The 22,608-nt window shown below is 39.0% G+C and overlaps 1 long non-coding RNA gene across 1 annotated transcript; it reads left to right on the forward strand.

Moving 5' to 3' along the window:
* The first annotated feature begins 20,922 nt into the window (after positions 1 to 20,922).
* On the forward strand, positions 20,923 to 22,161 carry LOC116651668 (uncharacterized). The gene is made up of 2 exons (XR_004304685.2): positions 20,923 to 21,615; positions 21,696 to 22,161. It is a non-coding gene; the product is annotated as an uncharacterized lncRNA (long non-coding RNA).
* The last annotated feature ends 447 nt before the right edge of the window (positions 22,162 to 22,608 follow it).

The raw sequence follows: 22,608 nt of genomic DNA on the forward strand, positions 1-22,608 counted from the left end.
ACACGCCCTTCCCCTCTTGCCTTGCTTCCCTTTCACATACTCTTCCACACGCCTGTAGGCACAATGTATGCTGCTGTATTTATTTATAGCATCCGCTCGCTGTGCTGATTTTTCAAATACTCCACTAACTGACAAACGCCTCGAGCTTAGCCACCGGCCCCCCGTTTGGCTGGCAGGGGGCGTAGTGGTGGTGTAAGGCGAGCGGGCGGATCTGGAGCCCAGTCACAAGTTGGCAGCAGCAGCAGCCTTTTGAGCCATACACCACACACATGTAAAGCTTAAAAAATTACGTTTTCTCAATAAGTTTTGATAAAAATCAACATCATTTGTGGTCGACGGGCACAGTTGGGGGGAATTCCAATATGGTAGCACAAATGGCAACAGAAACAGCAGCTGTCTTTGAGTTAGGAGATGGATTCGATTCGAACTGAATGCAAGATGAGCTACATACGAAGAGCTACAAAAAGAAAATAAAATAACTGAAGTGAAGAAAGCTCAATGAAACGAGAATCTTTACCTTAAAGGGAATTGAAAATGGATTCTATTCGTAAAACATCCTAACGGATGTATTTTCAAAAATTCAACATCTTCCAACACTGAAGATACAAGATAGTCTTGAAATTCATTATTATTTTATTTTTATAGAGCTCTCTCAATCACATTATTTGGTAACAAAAAAATTCATATTTTCCACTATACATCAACAGCCCAGCCGCAGTTCATATTCTTGTATGCTCCTTAGTACATAATCCTCTAATGTGAAGCTTTTCCCATTATGTCTAATTTATATTTTGTTTAGAAGATTGTCGACTTTCCAACACTGCACATATGCCAATCCCCAGCCCACACATATATGCCACACGTGCGCCCATGTAGCGTATCGAATTCAGGGGACCGTTTGCTCATTAGGCTACTCGAACGCCCCTCATGAGATTTAAAAAAAAACCAGTTAAAAACAGCTCATGAGCAGCTCCTCCTCACATTGTTGCTTCCTCCTTAGCTTCTCGCCTCCGCCGCCGCCGCCGCTGCCTCCTGTTGTCAGCTTAAAGCTAAGCCAAGACGCCAAAGAGAAGTTCCCTGACTAACCGACTGACTGACTGACTGACGGACTGACTACCAGCACAAGCTCAACCGGTGCTGATCCCGGGTTTGCACCTCATCCTCCCATCCTCTCAGCCGCATGCACAGCTCTCAGCTCAACTCAGATCTCATGCTCATGTCTTACGCTCGTCATTTGCGCGATTTTTAAGCTGATGATCAGCGACAAACGATCTTTCACTCGCCTTATGATGGATTCATACCACCAACAAATTTGCCACTGATGAATGGATTTCTGTCTGGGTATCTTTCACAGTGCCCGTCATTCTCTCTCTCTTTTGCTCTCTTGCTCTCGGTCTCGGTCTGCCTTTCTGGCCATGTCATTCACAGCAGTTGCGCAGTCAGCCGATAAACGCCAACATGGTGTAGAGATTTTGTTCAGCTTCTGGAATGCGTAGCAAGTTGTGGCAGACACGACAGTCGCCGTCGCCGTTGCCTTCTCTTAAATCAGACAATCTCCTCCACGAGTCTAGTTGAGTGTAGTGTGTGTAACAGTTTGTAACAAATTGAAATGGCATTTGTAGCGACAGCCACAAGAGCTGTCATTGTAGAGCACTTGGGATAAGGCTAAAGATTAGGATGGTTTCTGGCCAAACAGAAAGAAAGTCATTGCACGTAATGTGAGGCTAAGCTGAGCTGACAATCTTTCGTAATACTGAAGAGATATAAGGGTGAGGTTAGGCTGGGTGAACCGAGTTCTTTAAGTCAGTATTCCCTTTGCTTCTTTTAATTTTCCAGATACTTTAGTTGTATATCTACCTTAGTTTAAGGAACTCTATGAATGGAGGGGAAGAAGAATTCTTCTTTCTACCTGTTACTATTAAAATGACATAGATTTAGACTTTAACAATTATTGGGGTGTTCGAACCCAGAACTTAGTCAAGATGCCTGAGCCTAAGCTAACACAGAATGCTGACTTTATTTGCGCTACATAAAATCTCTGTGGTTCAACTTTTTTCAAGGCACATTATTCCACATACAAATCAATAAAGGTAATTTAAGCAAGGGCTATTTTACGACCACCCACAGCTCACAATGGTCATCAATTGGTGCCAGCACTTTGACACTTTCTACGGACATTTCTTTGATATGCAAAGTGACCAAAAGCTGCACAAAGCAAATGCCGCCGACAATTGTCAGTTGATATGCCCAGCCGTCTGCTGTCTGTCACAATCACTCGATATTCAAATAGCTAAATTACCAGGCACAAAATACAATACACTTATACATATATATTTAGAAAAGAGAGACAGAAACACAAAGAAATAATATTGCCACAGGCTAATGTCGAACATCAGACGAGAAGACCGACCGAGTGAGCGCGTTTAATCGCCACTTTTGTCAAACGCGTCAATCAAAATTTTGATGTCTGGCTGAAGTCACCACGCCCCCTCAGAGCTATTTCCAATATCGAATGCTTATGGATCTTTTATCAATGCGCACAGTGGTTCAATGGTATTTAAATAGAACAGAAATAATTTATGGTTGTGATAAGCTATAAATCAGTTATTGGCAGCTTGTTAAAAGCTGCCACATATCGAAGGTCTGAAGCCCAGCAAAAGTAACTATCTGATTTTTTTCAAATGTATTCGAATTTTTAAATATGTTATACTTATGCTTAAGAAGTCTTCTATTTTCATTATTTGTATATTAAAATAAAAATGTAGCAGGAGCAATTTTATTGATTAAAAGAAAATATATTGAAATTTGCCAGATGGAGTATTGAGTTCTATATCCAAATATATTTCCATACATTCAATGTTTATTCTATTTTATTTCAATCTATTCTTTTCTATTGTCTTCTATTACATTCTATTGCATACATTGATATATATACATTCCAGTTGAATCGACTCCTTTTCGAAACTATAACTTGTTGAGAATTAAAACGAAACATTCAAATAGGGCATACCAGAGGAATACCTATTACCCATTTAGCAGCAGAAATTGTCTAGCTTATTTGTACAGATTCTTATAGATTGGACTTGAACTCCCTCCTCTGTATTCATTTCGACGGGGTTCAAAGCACAAGAGCTTAGTGCAACTATAAGCTAGTCAAGGACTCAAACCTTTAACCTCCTCAATGTACTTTCTAACCAGTGTGCTCTGCTGGGTGTCACAAGACAAAAGCAGAGCTAGAAAAAAATTAGTAACGTTTCAAATTACAAAAGCAGTGCGGTCAGAGTGTGTGTATGTGTGTGTGTGGAGAGTGTGTGTAGGGTGTTTGTGTATGTGTGTGTGTGTGTGTTGGCGTGTAAAAAGCGCCGCGCGTTGACGTGTCAGAATTTTCATATGCATGTCAAGTGTCAAATGCTGAAAATCGCTCCATAAATGGCACCAGCCACAACCACAACAACTACACTAGCCCGTGTTCCCCTCTAGCCCCGCTGAGCGAGCGACCCCCGCACGCACCTATCAGCCGCTGATTATGGCAACTCTTGTTGATTTCGTTTGATACGTCGCTTGTCTCATGTCAGTTTTGACAGTTGGTTAGCCCGACAAAACAAAAAAAAAAATAGGAAAAACTATGGACTCGTTCTCGAGGCTGACGGCTGATGCTGGTCGGGATGGGGTGGGGTCGGCTGCTGCTGCTGGTCGTGAAACTCTGGCATTCGTTATGCTTAACTTCAATTAGAGGAATTGAGATTTTTTTCCTGCTCAGACATCTGCGACAGCAGCAGCAGGGCGTAGGGCCTAGAGGCTGGGTCTGGGTCTAGGGGGCCGGCGTTATGGCCACATAATTGCCATTAGATTAGCTGTCATGTTTTGGCGCGCTTTTGTTTTCTTTTCTCATACTTTGATGACAATGACACATTTTTACTCATATATATCTCTCTCTCTCTCCCTCTTTCTCTCTCTCTATCAGTCGCAGATTTGATTTGACATTGATGTGTCAGCCCGTTAAATGAGCAAATATGACAAGAGGTCTTGTTATTGTGGTTTTACTCTCTGGCACCCCTCTAAATTTTAGGGTGGTTCTGATTGCGCATTGTGTTGCCTGTGTGGCTTACTGACTTTCTCAGGATTTGTCAGTTGTTGAGCTTGATTTGATTTGATTTTGATTTGGATGTTGATGCTAACCTTCAGAGTCTAGTTAATTGCAGAGCATTGCCAAATCTTGTCTTAAACAATGCCCAAAGAAAATTAGCTGACTTTGTTGAACCTTCAATTGAGGTTAGCATGGCTCTGGGTAGCTAACGATCCATGATGCTGCTTTTTTGCATCAGTAGGTCAACTAGAAATTGTTTACGATTGTGAAGTTTGAGATACTCACAAATAGTAGAGGTCGCATATGACACATATACTTTTATCCCTAGCTCTTGTTTAGTTTTAAGAGGGTTTCTTTCTTGTTTGTTGCATTTCTACTTTTTTCTATGATTATGGGAAAATAGCAAGCAGACTTCGACTGTTCCTGTTTAACTTCAAAAGTCTTTACTAGTTTCTCAAAAATACTTGCTAACTATTTTATATAATTTCTGAATAAATATATAAGCTTATTTAAGATTTTAATATTATTATGATTTAATTTTCCCATACACATATCATCTTATAATAACAACTAAAAGATTCATCCTTATTTTCCTTCATTCTCTTCACTTATTTTCTCTTCCGTGAAACCTTGAATTCTTGAAATTTTCGCTCCCACTCAAAGCTACGTCTTGCTCTCTCTATTTATTAAGCATCAAATAAACATAATCTCTCTTTCCCTTGACAAATAAAGAATCTTCTATAAACAGAGAAGATAGTTATGCCGAAGTCCATTAAGTGATTCAATAGATTTCTATGTTTCCGTGAGGGTCTGGTCTATATTTTGTATAAAGGCTAATATTTACTCTCTATATATTTAAAAGGCATCAACCTTTGATAGCAAGAAAATAAATCAATTTTCTCGAAATTCTTTGAAAATAATTCGATAGTCTGCTCCACTTAGTTTTCTAGAAAGCCTTGAATCTGTAAATTCTCTTAATTTATTCGGTTTTCCTATTTACTCAGCTATTTGTTAAGTATAACGTTATTATTTCTTTTCCTAACTGCCTCCATAAAACTCCCAAAACGTCCGTTTAGATCCGCCTGCTTCATTCTCAGCCGAGCCTAAAAACTAAATCCAGCCTAAATCAATAATTCAGCTACTCGTTAAGCTGCCGCAATGCAATTGCCCAGCTGGGGATGGGGTCACATTTAAAGCATATTAGATAACTTGTGCCCGAGACATGGAAAATAAAGCGTAAAATTTCGATTTCATGGCGATAATCATGAATCGTGATTTATTTAGCGGAACAATTTGTCAGTGCGGTGGCGTTTGGTGTCGCTGCCCGGCCCGTTCCCTCGGCCACGTTCTGATTTTCAGATAGCCACCGGCCACAACCCACCAAAAAAAAAGGGAAAGCGAAAGGGAAAGGGGAGAGGATAGCAAAGGGGTGGTTACAGCCAAACACATTCGTATTCGCCTGCCTGGCTGTCTGCCTGCTGTTGACTTGTGAGTGCTTTGCACCAGGGCACGGTCACGGATGCGGATGCGGATTCGGATATAGCGAATGATACTCGACAGTCGTTTTCGCTCTGCGCGCAAATTCGTGCAACTATTTTGTCGGGAAATTCGGCAACATAAAATGTTGTTATCTATGGTCTCATTATCATCAACGCTGAACGCTGCGAGGGTGCAGCCAGTCCACCCTTCACCACCCTTCACCCTCCCCCCTCGCCCACTGTCTCACATTGTATGCAGTCAAGTTGAAAATTAATTTTGTCACAGTTGCGCATCGTCAGATAGTGTCATTATGATATCGATGATAACCGAGTGAGAGAGACCACGAGGATGATGATGATGATGCTGCCGAGGATGATAATGATTATGATGATAATGATTATGATGATCCGCCGTCTGGCGTTGCCAATTGCTAAGCATACGCCGCCTGGTAATGTTTCCTGTCTACCCGCTCGGACGCCGCCGCTTGATAATTTTGTCCCTGCCGCTAAATTGAAAAGTTGCGTTGCGTAGGTCGCGTGATTTCAATTTTTTCGGGATTCGCTTCTCTTTAGCTTTTTTTTTTTTTAAAGCAATTAGTTGCGCTCGCAATTCGCTAGGACGGCTTTTTAGTTAGTTGGGCGTACGTGGGAATTTGTAAATTAATTTAAATGAAATTTAGATTTTATTAGCTGTGCAAATTGGCGCACACTTTGTTGAAATGCGAGGGCATGAAAGCGAGCTTAGAGGCGTGAGAAACTGATTTACAGTGAACTAAAACATGGAAAGGTGGTGTGAAAAAGCTTGAAAAAGATTCAGACTCTTTAAATGTAAGCCGTACAATCAAATAAGTCTTATTTTGCGCTAAAAAACGCCCAAAGGAAGCATTAATGTTAAGGAACTAAGGATCCTAACTATGTGGAACTTATCAAGAGAATTTTACTAGAACAAACAGAATTTAGAGAAGCTTTAACCCTTTATCTGTAACCTTTTTATATCATCATATTATTGGGCTGCCTTTATCGACTAGAGTCCCTCTTTATAGACCGCCAGATGAGATAAACATCTCATGGAAACCTGTCCTTACACCTGTTCTATCAGCTGCCTAGGCTAGCCTAATCAAGTCTAGATAAGAATTTCGTTGGGAATTAAAGAGAATATATATAGCTAAAGCTCCTTTTTTAGTTTCTCAAAAGATGGATTTCCTATCAATATTACCTAGCTCCATCAGAGTCAAACGTCTATGCTGTACATTTTCCAATATACAACTCACATTAAAGTGAATTTAAAACAAGTGCCCATCAACCCGAAAATTCCACACTCAAACAGCCAAAAATGTCGGCATCTTTAGAAGGCGCGAGAGAGCTAAGAACTACTTGACACTTTGAACTAATCGCATCTAATTTGACAGATTTACATAGGGATTAGGCAAGACAAAGGCGAGTATGAGAGACGAGTCGAGGTCGTGGTCGAGTGGCCCCGGTCAGGGCTAAGAGGCATTGCACTAAGTACATATTGATGACTTGACACTGACTGACTGACTGTCAAATGTCAGTCTTCAGACCGGGCGAGAAAAATCGACGGTCATATGCGATACGAAAGTGAAGGATTAACGAGACGCGAAGCAAATTTGGTAAGACGAGCCGACGGCAAAAATACACTCAAACTGACTGCGTTGACAGTGGGTGGGTGGATCAGGCGCCCTAGGTTAAGGGAAGCGCAGAGTGGGGGGTATTTATTGTGTAGAGGGACCCAGCACAAGTGGGCGTTCAAGCTCAAGCGTAATTCACACTTTTGTCACGGGCAGTTGGTCAGAACTCTATTGAGAATCGCACACAGAGAGTGGAAGAGTGGGAGAGAGTGACTGAGAGCTGAATGGAACGGATATTGATGACACAATGTTGCACATTAAGTCATTCAATTCGAAACGTTGCACAGCTGTAACGATTTTTAGCACCCATCAGCAGCAGCAGCAGCAACAGCAGCAACAACAACGACGACAGCAACAACAAATCAACGACACATCAAGCGCGAAAAAAGGGGTTTGGTTCGATGTGTTACGGTCTTCTGTGCCTTAGAGATGGCCAAAAAATCGTTTGTCCTTAGACTTTTTAGAAATAGCTAATATTAAGAATATAAAGAATAAAATTGTTTATATGGTGTGTAAAATCCAAATCTAAAACCCAACAATTTTTGTTATAAATAGATTTCTTGCCGATAAGATCTCAGGGCTATGTTGCTGTTTGAGTAAAGTTTCCAAAAAGGTTTATATTTTATGTTATTTAAGCTATTTGTTTTTATATTATATGTTACTATTTAACTTTTGTATCTTTAATTTCTATTTTCATGCTATATTTGTGTAAACAAAGGACAATATTATATTTGGTTTAATGTACACTCTCTGCCTGTATTCTCTTTTAAACCCTTACAATACTTTAAGCTAGCTTTAAGCTAAAAACGTGAATTTTTTTTATTCTTAAAACGAATTTTCGTGCCTTTTGTGTGCCTTATAAATCATGCCCGGCTCATCTCTAACTAGTTGACTGGCGCTGGGGCGACTTCATTACTCTGCGTCATTAGGCACTCAAATTGTTCTTGTCCATAGAGTTCCAACTCTTTTTATCGTATTTTTTTATTTGTGACTTCGTTGTATTACCAGCTCGGGGTAAAAAAGTTATTGAAACGGTTGCGCTTCAATGCTAAACGGAAGTGCTCGTCTCCAGTTTCCACACTGAAAGTCCGCTGTCCAGAGTCCGGCTGTCTGGGCATAAGGTGCGTCAATATAGAGTGACAAAAGGTTGCGCTTGGTCTGACTTCTCGCCGAGTGGCTCAATCGAACAAACCCAATCGACAAACCATTCGAACACTGCGCTAATATTGTCGAGTTAACTGGCGCTGTTGTAGTTATCTTTCCTACGGCTGTTGTTATTATTATTATTACGATTCTAGCTACGTAATTTGCTTTTAATTTTTATGACTCTTGCACCCTTTTTTTTTGCTCAGCTGTCGATGCGTTGCCATCAACGCTCGCGGGGCGCAGCAAATTAACAGCGTTAATGATCGATTTTATAGCAATCGATAAATATGTGCGCGATATTTGTGTGCAATTATGTATTTGACATTCGTCAGTTGGTCAGTTTTCAATGGGTGTGTATTTTGGCTATTGACATTTATGGACTTTCTCTATATATGAGTTATCGATACAGATGTTGAGATAGGGTTATGAATAAGATATGTTAGGAAACTGCTTTCCCCCTTATAAGCCGACTTTCCCGTTTTCCAGCCAGAGTTACCAAGCTAAGTAAATACTATTTGAAATCCGCTCTTCACCAGCCTTGCGGCAGAAATTATTCAAAATTCTTGTCTATGTGTCACAGTACATAAGACAATTAATGTGAAAAATGTGAAATTAATTTATAATTAAAAATTGTTTAAAGAGTTCAGGTTGTGGCTTCTTGATCAATCATTTAGTTGGACTGTCAATCAAGTCAAGGCAATCATTCGAATATATTTTTATACATATAGATATATAGATATATATAATTAAACATATATAGATACAAAGAAATTTATTTAAATAAAGTCAAACATACCACATAGCATTTTATTTAAATTGGAAAAGCCGGCACACAAAGGAATTTTACGATGAAATGCTAAAAAGAGGGCAGAGTAAAAAAACATATAATTATTAAATGAAGAAATATATATATATTTAAAAAAAAAACAACAAAGTTCTTGCGCAAAGTCGAAAAAAGGTATTAAAGATACATTCAATCCCCTTATATTCTATAAGACAATAAATAATTGAAGTTTACTTCTTAAAAGAGGACCTACAATAATTCACAATTAGTTCTGCCGCACATGTACTTTTCTCCCAATGTGGCTAATTTATTCTACAATATTTTTAAGGCGTATTCATCGTAGATGCCTAATTGATGAGCTGTTAAAGCATTTGAATTATAAATTCAATAATTCATATAATTTATTATACACTTGCAGCGCACTTGGGTAAAGTAACAATTAGCATTAGCGCAAAATAAATCATTTATCAGTGGCATCGTTATTTAAAAACAGTATAATTAACACAGGTTCCATCTACACAGCGTGATTTATGCCTGTACTTATTGAATTTTCTGCTTAATTATCATTTCTGAAGAATCAAGAGCATGCGAAATGCACCGAAATTGGACGTTATTATTATTTGACCTACATTTCTGCGACACGACATCCAACAAATTACCATGATAAAGTTATTAATGCCACTTCGATGCGAGCCATTCTTCTATTTCTTTTTCTATACTATCTGGAAATTGCAATCATTTGGCGAACTAGTTCGGTTTGCATATATGCGAGAACTGGATTTTGCTGCGGCTGTCTCGTTCCCGTAAGCCGTTCCATTAGCCTTAAAGACTTCCGCAGCTTCTGTTTTGTTGCTGTGTGGCAACCGGCTCCAAGGAAAAAACCAAACAAGTGAAACTGACAGGGAGTGATAGACTTTAAGATATCCTTTACAATAAAATGAGGTTACGAATTGGGCGTTTCGTTAGGAACTTACGATGCTTTAAGTGATTATTGAAGTGATCAACTTTCATACTTCGGTTAACAAATTTCAGCTTATTCGCCTTGAAGATAGCCTGTAATTTGGCTTATTAGTCGACTACTATAAAATGTTCAGCATAATTTAATTACATACTCATATAAGACGTTAAGATACTCTTCAATCAGACTTATCAGCCAATAATCATTTAACTCGGTATTTTTCGACAGCATTCTTTAAGATACCCTAAACAGACTTTTTAGCCGATCGTATTTAAACTCTTAGAATATTTCGAACACGCACACCACTATTAGGGTTTTGTGTGACTGTTATCAAATTATATTAACATACCCTCTCTGGTCGCATCTCGTATGCTTACAGGGTATGCGCTGTTCGTGTCACAAACATCAATTAAAGGCCATTGAAATTCTAGAAACTTTTCAGCAACTAACAAACGCGTTGCACGATAGTCTAATTTGCAAAGACACGTACCACCAAAAAAGAGAAAAAATAAGAAAAATGAACAACAGCCTCCGCAGTGAAACCAAGTCCAAGTTCGAGTTCGAGCACGAGTCGGGGCTCTGTGGTCGGTGGGGTTGCCATCATTTGCATTTTGTGTGAAGGAGCCAGCTGACAACTTTATTTGGTTGACCAAAATGGCTTCAAATTACAGGCAAACGAGGACAGAGAGTTGGCTTAGAGAGAACTGGCTTGAAGTGCTGTTGCCTGGTTCTGGTTTTCTGTTTTTGTTGTTGTTGTTGCTGTCTGTTGCAGTGTTTGGGGCGCAGGCGCATAAATAAAGTTAGCGCCCAATTTATCATATTTGCGATATCTTTTTGTTGCCAACCAACTCTGGCGCCGCTCTGGCACAGACGACAGGACCCGACTGCTGCTCGTCTCGCTTGTTGAAATCATGTGCATACGCTTGTCTGGGCCTTCACAAAACGTTTGTGCAGCTCAGTTTGGATGGAGTCTGTGCTCTGAGCTCTGAGCTGCCCCACACAATGGGTGGTGCTGGGCCCATTGTGTATGCCACTTAATTACACGGAAGTTTGCCTCAGCTGCAAGCTGGTAGCTGCCAAGTCGATTTAATGGTTCCCTCTTTCGCTTTGTGGCGAGTTGGCGGTTCAAGGTTGAGCGTGGTAAACTGATATCCAGCATACGAATCACTCGCTGGGTGGTGATGCAAAAACTAATTGCAACAAGCTTGCAACGTGCTGCAAGCCGGCTAACACGCATATGACGTGCCAAGTGCCAAGTGCCAGCAACAGCAACAACAGCAACAAAATGTATCTCAGCCAATAAATCAGCAAATATTTCAGCAATAATTCAGTTTGCGCCGATCCTGGGGCTCAGGTGCTAGCCTGTTGACGCTGGTATTCACGCCTAAAGCACGCGTCTGCCCACAGATCTGCTTGCTAGCTGCACATACTAGGTAATTAACGGGGGGTCGGGTAACCAGCTAAGGGAGCGGGGTCTACACCGAGAACAACAACTGTATGCAAAATCCAAGAATTTTATTAGGTTATATTAAGACCAAGTGGTCATAAAATAAATAATAAGCATGTTCTTGTTGGGCAAATGTCTGCTTTTAAAAACAATAATTTTTTACTTCAAAATTATTTCTGAGTACTGCTTGCTAATTATTTACACTGTATTCGTGCATCGCATGCGACAACTGCTAGGACATGCAGCGAAACCCTTTTCACAATTCGCTTCTCGCGCCATTTGCGATTAATCAAGCGAGCCCCAAACAGAAAGAAACAGAGAGTCCAGTTCGAGAGCTGCAACTCTCCAGCTGTGCCTTTGACACTGGCTTAAAATGTAATGATTTAGTTGCAGATTCATAATTAACGTGTTCGGCGGGACAAGCGCATGAGTCATGGCTACACATGGAGCTGGAGCACATGGTCTGTCTGTGACCGGGGGCACGTCGCAGTCGTCGTCTCATTAACTCTCAACTTGCTGCAAGTTTGTGGGGCATTAGGCGGCTTTTTGTTTTGTTTTTTTGTTACTTTTTGACCAGCCTAATTGAATGTCGGCATCATTTCAAATGCCAGCGCATCATTCAGAGGTGGAGCTTTTGGCCTAATAGCCGCCGCACAAAACCTGAAAGCCTCGTACGAGTACGCGTACGAGTAATTCCGGTGTTAATTTGTGCGCAAGATGCCCATCAATCACATTTAGGTAGCTGGCGGTGCTCGAGGGAGACCCGGCCATCTACTTCCCTACCGCAAAAAGTGAACGCATTTTTGTGGGCGTTGGCGCGGCACAAATCTTTTGTTTTCTGTTATTGTTGTTGTTGTTGCGGATTTCGGCAAAAGGAGTAGCCCAGACAGACGACTAGGCAGCCCCCACAGCCAATTGTGAAGCGGCGTGAGAAAATGAGCCTCAAACGGAGAGGCTCAGAAGTGAACTTAACTTGAATATACAAATTTTAAAGCAACAGGGTGGTCAAGTGTTTATATGTATATGTACATGAGGTATCGATTAAGATATATATGTATATATTTTGTAATTAAATTGATAATGAAATTGGGCTTGATTATTAAATATTTAAAAAAGCTGTTTGTTGTGGAACTACGCTTTTTATGTAGATTCTGTTCTTGGTTTTATATACTCCTTTTACATACTCATTTATTTAGAATATACTCCTTGAAATATGCTTTCAAATATTTGATAAGCTATTGCGTGTGAAAGTACGCCCAAGTCCGTTAAGTTTCCATTTTTGGTTTTTGCGTTCTAATAAAATTATAGACGGACACTGAGTTTCATACAATTTGAACTTGCACTCATAGAATAAGCTCTATGTTTAGCCAGGTTTAGCCAGAAACTCTTCTCGTAAAAATATCAAATATATTTGCAAGTTAAAAAAACTATTTAAAAATAAATATGAAGCAAGTTTCACCATAGAAGACGCACAAAAAAAAAGAGCTTCCGACGTAGTTCCAAGTAATCAAAGTGTGTTAAATGTCACAACAGCGACCACTTACAGCAGCTGGGATCGTGTCAATGATGTGCGACACACGCACACACACAAACACACATTCAGGCACAACAAGCGAACAAGACACGAGACACGCAACCAAAATAGGCGCAACAAACATGAATGGAATTGTCATATATATGAATAAATTTGTGTACTCTGTGGGCCAAGACTAACAATCAAAGCCAAATAATTAAACGACTGTCAGAAGAACATGCGGTGTCAGACAGCCAAACAAGCCAAGGGAATCAGAGGGTATCCAAATAAGAAGAAGCACTCCAAACACTGTGGCCCACACAGACAGACACCAGAGTTGACACAATGCGGCGATAAATTTGCTCATCATTCACTCATTCAGTCTGTAAGTCATTCACGATCGCGCTCGCCCAGCCTCAGAATCAGCCCAGTTGGCCCGCCTCTCGTTATTGCCGTTGACTATAAATAAAGCGGGCCTCATCAGTCAAGTTTTTTCACCCCGCCCAAAACCTAATGTGGCACCAAAACTGAACTGAACCGAGGTGCCAATGATAGTGGCAGGGCGACATTTCCTCATTCCACTTGGCTGCTGTTGCTGTTGCTGTTGCTGTTGCTGCATCCAATTTGCGGTGATCATTCATGTAATGTAACAAGATCATTTGATTCCCTTCGTGGCGCTGTGTGTGGCAGCAACGAGTAAAAGTGTCAACATTTACAATGTACCAAATGTCAGCTCTACCGAGTCTGACAGTTCGGCCCCAAAACGAAAACACAGCAGCAAGATCTACTTATTGCCAATTGGGCAGCAGCAACTGTTGCTGCTGTGCACGCGACCAACTTCATGGAAATTGGTACATCAAATTTTTACCTTTTAATTGCATTTTACACATTTTACAGCCATATGCTGCACCCACTTGGCAAGTCTTCATCAGCATTTACTGTTCTTTTTCATACCCTTTAAAAAGAATATTATAAGTTCTTCGAGAACTTGGTAACAGTTCTTAAAGAGCGATGTCTAATGCTATATATGTACTATATTGTAATATATTACTCACAAGAATGTGTTTAAAAACAAAATTAGGTGTAAGTCCCATATGAAAATATCTAGTAAGCTATGCTATGGCTGCTTATTTTCAGAATAACTATGACCTATGTCGGAACCAAGCCAATCGCTACACTAAGCAACGAGAAATAAATTTTATTATTAAAAAAAAATCAATTTTGTATTATTATTTATTTGTTGCTAGTATTCGGTTCAGAATCGCATTTCTCATATGTTAGAAGGGCATTCAATCTTCAGCAGCTGCATGCTAAGCTGCACCTCCTTGTATTTTATATCTTATGTTTTGCTTATTTTGCATTTCGATTGGGTTAATTGTTTTTGTGCCCGGGGTGCCACTGACTGGGGTATGTCAAACAACTGTCAGTTAGTTCGTCATCATCAGCAGCAGCAACAACAATGGGAACAACACCAAGAGCAGCAGCAGCCGGGTCTGAGAGATCGTGATCCAAGGCATGTGATTAATTTGCAGACGTTTTAGGCAGACGATCGACTGGCAATGTTTCATTGTTTAAAGAAAATATTGACTCATAAGTTTGTTGATTAATTAAGCTCACCAATAAATCAAAAGGTTGCCAGAGACAGAGAAAAAGAGAGCGCGAAAGATATAGAGGGGGGGGTCAGTGACAAAGAGAGAGAGAGAGAGGGGGCAGAAACAGCTCAGCTGATGAGCATCAACACCGCTGGCAGTGTTGAAATATTGACACCACAGGTGATTTTATATGGAAGTCAATAATTTGTTTTTGTTTGTTTGTTTCTCTGCTTTTTTGTTTGTGCCTTGTTACACAAATTAGGCACACAGACAACACCTCAGCCCGGACTTGTTGTTATTCTTTTGTTTCTCTCAGACAGACAAAGGTAGCTCAGGTGAATAAACCGCGTCAATATGCTGCGCAGTGGCAAGAACCAAGCGCCATGCGGGCTTGACCCCAGGGTTAAGGGTCAATTAAATATCAAAAATCAGCATGTTGTATGCATATCGGAAATACGCCAAATGTAGCTCATTAATTTACTGTCTCTTCGGACTAATCGTTGAATATTTTATGGTAATGTCTACGCATCATATGAAATTTTCAATTTATTGATTTTTAATAAGACATTTCCTTCCAATTATAACACAAAGAAATACCCTTTGTTCGTCTCAAATATATGTTAAGCAGTTGAATAGATACTATGTTGAGGCTATTTAGTATTGTAATTTATAATTTATTAAAGCATTTCGAATTTCTTGGTATTCTATGAAGGAAAATAAATGAATGAGTTTATATATTTAGTTAAATATATTCGGCATTTAAATAAATGCATCTAATATCATTCAGTGTTTTGAGAAATCTAAATATATAAATGAGTTTGATATTTGAGGGTACCATTTTGACCAAGAATAATGTACCCAATTTTAGATGCCAAATTGATCTAGAGGTCAAACCATGAACAAAAAGCCAAACCTAATGAAAATCTGTTGAGATTTCGCCGAGCTATAGGGGTGGTGGGAAATTTTAATGTCTATATGGGATATTTGAAGGTACCATTTTCACATGAATTTCGACCCAAAACAGTGTTTCCAGATTTTTATGCCAAATTGATCTAGAGGTCAAGCCATGAACAAAAAGCCAAACTTTATTAAAATCGGTTGAGTTTTGACCAAATTATGGGGGTGGAAATTTTGAACTATGTCTATAGGATAATATGTAACATGTAACTTCAGTGAGAATTCAAGCTTCCTAGCTCTTACGGTTTGGGCTGTGCGTCGTTCAGCAATCAGTCCTTCAGTCAATCAGTCAGTCAGGACAAACAGTTTCATATACAGAGATGAATAGACACAACACATCATATTCTACATCCCCAATAGATATACCTATGCAATTTTGTATACCTTCCAACACATATTTAAAATCCAATACAAAAAGCTTCTTTTTTATACGAAATAAATTACCCTCGGCCAATTTTCTGTCAGCTGTTGCCATTAAATTTTGTTCTCAGCTCAAAATAAGCGCCAATTTTCCAAGTTATTTGAATTGAATTTGAAAGTCGTTTCGCGGCAAGTGGTAAAAACTTTGGTACATTTTCTGCTGTACCTAAACTAAAATTACGGACAACCGGCAGCTAATTATGTCGCCATTTTAAATAGGAAATTATTGTATAAATAATTCAGTTGGCAAATTAGCCGCTGGTTGTATGAATGTTCTGCACTAGTGACAGTCGTGACAGACGCTATAAAATGCACATGACAGTGTGACAAATTTCACATAAAACAATTGCCAGCAACAACAACAATAACAACAGGAACAGCAACGAGAGCAACAACAACTGTCGCTAAATAACAAACGACAGGCAGTCAACGAAAAGGAGAAGCAAAATATTTAATTGAATTAAATTGTTTGCTGCTGTTACCAATCGCAATTGGCCAATTTAGGCAAACAGCTAGACAAAACGCAAAGTACAAAATTGTTAGCCAAATGAAAGGCGCCCCCTCAACAAAAAAAATAGAGAGAGTGCGAAAGAGAGAGAGAGGGAGAGAGGGCAGTTGGGGCCACGTCAAAGGTGGAAAGTGGCGTCGAGTGTCGCTTTTATTGTTTACTTTCAATCACTTTTCGTCACGAAGTAACAACAACAAAAAAAAAGCGAACGGCATATATACATGAAAAGAAAGAGCAGCCAAGTTCGGCTGCCGAAGTTTTAATACGCTTCAAGATCTATGGCAGCCTATAACTGACATAATTACTATTCAATCTATATATACATATAGCGTCATTTGAATTCCATTAAAATAAATAAAGATTTATAGACAATGAAACATCTTGAGCAGGCAATTGCTCTCAAACCATGTTGAATCAGGCCTCACCTATATATAACATATATAACTATTTAGTAAACTGGAGTCGCCAAAAGTTACTCGAAGTTCGCTGTCCGCTCGAGGGATTATTCACTGTGCATGCTTTATAGAGGATTGCATATGACTTATTCAATGCGATGCATAGCTAACGACAAAATCATACTACCCTCTGGTAGGGTAAGTCACATACATGATGGCAATAGCAGGGTGGTTGTCTAAATGTCCGCTAAGCCGGGGGCGTGTCTGGTGTGTGTGAGTGTGTGTGGGGTGTGCGGCAAACGGTAGTTGGAGGCGGTACAGCATTTGCATAGCGCAAATCACAGCAACACACACATGCACTCACACACCCACAGCACACCCGCACTCACACGCTTGAGTGAATTTGTGGACATTGTTGACAAATTGCACATAATGACATCAAATTGAAAATGATTGTGTGCAATTGTTGTTTTGTTTTATTTTTATTTTATTTTATTTATTTTTTTTTTGATTTGCCTTTTTCAATTGCTGCCATCTTGCTCACTCCCTGCAACAAAATACCTCTTACAAATTAAAATTAATGGGCAACGCAGTGGCGCGTAAAAAGCCCAAACACGATACATCACAGACACAGACACTAACACGCACAACAACAACAACAACAACAGCAGCAACAAACACACCCACAACAACAACAACAGCAATAACACGTGCATTATAAACAGAAGCTGCACTTGAGATCCAAATGGGATGTACTACCCAACCTTCTGCTTCTTTCCTCTTCTCTTTTTCTCCACTTACACAAAAATCATTTCACTTTGCCTAATGTGCAATTAGAAAACGCATTTTCATTAGTTTTATCGCAACAATTTAGTTTCAGCTGTGTTTTCACAAGAACAACAACAACAACAGGAAAAGTAAATAAATAAAAATCGAAGAAATATCCAAAGTGTACCACGAGGTCTTATGTAAATGGACCCGATAAGCTTTCAATGGGCAGCAGCAGCCATCGCAAGGTATTGTTTGAAAATACGCTTAATTTGCTTATCGCTACGGAATGGAGCAGCAGTAGGTTCAGTTGAAAGAGCCAAAATAAACAAGAAAACCAGATGACTAAAAGCATTTGGCGTCTATAATGAGGAGCATTATAATTTTGATGGGGGCGGCAGAATGGACGAGCTCTGGAGTGATTGGCAAATTGTGGAGAAGAGAGAAACGAGACAGAGAAAAGCAAGTATCTAGAAAACATCTAGGAGGATAACTGATAAAAATTTCAAATTTCAACTTAAATATTTTTAACTAATAATCGTTTAAGTAAAGTATTTAATTTAATTCTTTCAGATTGTTTAAAGTTAGTCTTTAAATCTTAATAAATATAAGCCGCGAGACATTCGAACTATGGCCTTATTTGACAGTCTTACAGACAAACCGGGAGAGGAAAGTGGCTATATCAATTCGGCTATTGATGCTAATCTAGAATATATATAATTTATTGGGTCGGAGATGTCTTCAAGGGAGATGTCAAAAGGGTTTTACACTCCAAATATATGTTTATGCTCAAAGTGTTTGCTAGAGCTTGCAAAGAATATTTTAACAAAAAGCGAACCGCTCCGGCATTATTTCTATCAAACTATCCACGCCTATTAAAATGGTCTAGTTCATAAAGTGCCCTTGTCTATAATAATTGATTTTTTTGCATAGAGAAAAAATGTAATCTAATTGTTTTGGCTTGTTTACTTGTGTATTCGCGTATAATTTCCACATTTATTTAATTATAGTGATCTATGCGTTTGCCATTTCCATTTCCATTTCAATTTCTATGGCCCAGCAGAGAGTTCAATGTCTTTGCTGGAGTTGCTCTCACTTGACTCGCAAAACAGCCAAACAGGCAAACACAGCTTTCGCCACAAACTCGGCTCAAAGCAGTTGGCAAATTAGCAGCAACAACAGCAGCAACAGCAACAATCACAGCAGCAATTACAGTGCAAACAGCAGTAACAACAATAAATACTTATGAATACGTATTTACGTTTGTTCAAATCATGGAATCGTGTGAAATGATTTTGATCATTGGCCATCTATCAATATATCAATATACTGAAACAGCAAATGTTGTTGCTGCCAACGTTTAATTAACGTGATAAATCGTTTGTAAATTTCTTAATTATTACGTAGCCGTCGTGTGGTCAGTCAGTCGATCGATCGATCGATCGGTCAGTCCGTGAGGCTGTGGCAATTTAACATTCAATTCTCTCTCTCTCTCTCTCTCTCTCTCTACTAATTTGTTGCCATTCACCTTAGCACTTGCACGCGTATTTATTTTATAATAATTTGCCAGCGCCAACTATAATTAATTTCATGTGCATTTGCAGCAACAATTTTGAATTAGCTGCCGAGTGTCGCAAATTGTTTATGAAGTGCACAACAACAACAACAATTACAATTACAACAACAGCAACGAGAACAAGCTGCGCACAATTATTTTATAATTTTGCTATTGGGAAACTGTTAACAAGTTAATTAAAAGTTAACAAAAAAAAACATAAATAAATGATATATAAATATAAAACAGGTAAGAATATTGAACGAATGCTCAACTGGTAGATTACCCTGGCCTACAATTGACTATCGAAATTATCGATATGTGGAAGTTATCGACACTACCAATAATACCAGATTTTAATTATCGACAGCACTAGGAACTATCGCAGCTAATATCCATTGATTGGCCTGTTATCGATTTTATTAATCCATATATTGGCAAAATATCGAATACAAAACTTGCACATTCTGTCAGCTACCGACTATAGAAACTTCTTTGAAGAATATTTACATATCTGAAGACCCCTCGACTTATAACTACAGGGTATATTGAATAAATATGCAATTTTAGCTGTGCTGTGTGTTGAGTACCGGCTCACGTAAATGCCATAAATGGATCTGGTCATTAAGCCAGAATTATATAAGAGCCAAGCATTTTATCTAACTGCTGCTAAATGTACAGTTCAAGATGCTTTAACTGCTGCTAAGTGTATCTATTAGCTGTGCTTTACAGTTATTAAATGCCAAGTGCTCTTTGGAACGCGTAAATTAGCTATGAAATTGCCAGAAAGATCATGGTGTAAGGAATGGTATAAAATCAAGATAATTCCCAATTTTAGTATAATTATTTGAGATAAACTGGATTTTAATCTAAGTTTTGGCAATTGAAGCACACTTTAAATCGGTTAACATTTCGTTTACGTCAATTATTTTGTTGAAAATGTGCATCAAACTCTAATTTTATAAAACTTTGAAGACTTTCACAAAATGGCTTAAAATGTTTTTACTGCATTCACAAAGTTGCCAGCAATTTATTCGATTTTGGCCGAATTCCAAGACGTTCAATAAATGCAGCTGCCAAAAAGTTATATATTTTCTGGGCAAAAGGACTAAAACTGAGCTGCGAGCGAGAAGCACTAATTAATTAAAAGCAAAACTGAAACTGGCAGCAGCAGCAGGAACAGCAGCTACTCGACTGGCTGCCAAAGGTTGGTTGGGACAGACCCACCCACAGACTGGCTGAGTAAACTGCCTTACTAAGCGCCTTGTGATCCTTTCTTAATTGAAAAATGTCGTCACAAGCAGCTGGCGGCAGGAGTAAGCATTTACCAGGCAGCATTCATTCAGTCAGCCCAAACAAACAAAATCCTTGTTAATCCTGCACTGAAATTGGAAAAACCTGCAGCACCAGAAACAGAGAATGTCTTACCAGTCGCCCTCCCTCTCTCCATCTCTCTAGTGGCTCCCCATTCGCCGACTTGGCTCGTAAAATCAGCTCTTGAGCCGCACACGCAGCCCCCATTAAAATTTGTACAAAATTATGTAATAAATGCAACATAAAATTTGGCTTTGGCCACACTAATTGGAATGCAATGCAGCAACAATTTGTTAAATAGAAACATTACAAGACCCCCTTCCAGCTCTATATATAATCCTTTGCTCACAATATAAAGTGTCACAATATTACACTTTCACAACAAAAACTCGTCTGGAAATACAAATCGTTTTTGTATTCTGAGTCACAGCACACACACCAAAAAACAAAAATAAATAAAAAAAAACCAAAGAGATTTTCTAGACAAAACGCTGCAGACTTTATGTCTTCTAAAGACCTGGACGAGGGGATCTATCCGCCCGGCTTTCATTCATAAATTGCTCAACGATATTGCCCCGTAGCTGCTGGAACAAAAGAGGTCGTCACACCTATTTCTCTTTTTTCTTCAATTTTTTTTAGTTTGTTTGGAAATCAATATCTAAACAATGCAAGCAGCAGCGGCGGCCCTCAACAAATTTTCTGGCAGCCTAATAAAAAGACGAGCAAGTATGGTCAAGCGAAGAGTTCACGACTAGGAGATACCTTAGTTAGTTTATCGAGTTCGGGGCAAATGGGGTTCGCTTAATTTGAATAAGACATAAACGAATAAATATACCAAATTTTGTAACTGGAGTTCTTAATGTCGCTCAGATCGGATGGACTAGAAGGAAATTAAACCAGTATATATGGATATTTGAAAGTGAACTAAATTCAAATTTACCCAGACATAATTTATATACCAACTCTGGAAACTCAAGATATTATAGTCGCTGGATTAATAAGACACGAAACCTTGCTTCGATTCGTCAAGAATATGCGTGCACAGTAAATATTAAAGAATTTTATGCTTATGCACATTTCCATAACGCAATCTTGCCTCCCTTTAACTGATTTTATAACTACAGGGTATACAAAATTTCTTTCACCAACAACAAGCAGAAGTTTTGACACTTTATGGCCACGAAAACTTTTGTGCGTGTATTACGAGCATTATAAACTTAGGAGGCAGCTCCGACAAATGAGCCCGCCTGTGTGGCACAGCTCGCCGGAGTGCGGGTGCGGGGCAGATCTTGGACCGCCGCGTCGCATTGTCTATGGATGCTGGTCATCTGTCTGAGAGCGAGAGCATAGCCAATGGTTCGATTTGATACGATTGGAATCCCATTTCGAGCGACTCATTTGCATGAAAATTTGTTGCAAACACATTTAACTGAAATCGAATTCTTTTGAAAATACGTTGAAACGGTAATTTGTTGGCCAGTTTAGATGTGTTATTAGCAGCGTTTATATGCGAGTTACGCCCAAAACGCGACAGAGAAAAAATAATAATAATAATATTAATAATAATAAACACGATACGATATCCAGATAGTTCAGCTAGATTTGGTTTCTTTCAGTTTGGTTATTTTGTGCTCTAATTTATGCATTCCCAATTGGGTTGGCGTATACTATTCAACGGCAGTGTAATGTCTGTATTCGTGCCTGTTTAAAGTGCAATAACCGTGGCTAAGACTGATCTATGGGCCAAGATATTCGGTCAGAGATTGACATTTGAATTTACATAGATGTTACGACAATCTTTTTTTCTATTACTGGATAAGGCTTGAAGTCTGTAGTCTGATATCGTAATTTATTGTAGCTGATCAATCAGAAGCGAATTGGAGCTGACTTTGGGAACAGTTAAAAGACTTTAGTCTATCAAATGGCAATAAAATGGCTAGATAGTTATATAACATTCCAGGAAAATATAATTTAAAGCAGTCAAATGTTTAAAGATATTGTAAAAACCTGAGCCGCTGTAAAATTGGAGTATTGAAA

The sequence above is a fragment of the Drosophila virilis genome, chromosome 4 (genome assembly GCF_030788295.1).
Source record: "Drosophila virilis strain 15010-1051.87 chromosome 4, Dvir_AGI_RSII-ME, whole genome shotgun sequence".
NCBI classification, from domain to species: domain Eukaryota; kingdom Metazoa; phylum Arthropoda; class Insecta; order Diptera; family Drosophilidae; genus Drosophila; species Drosophila virilis.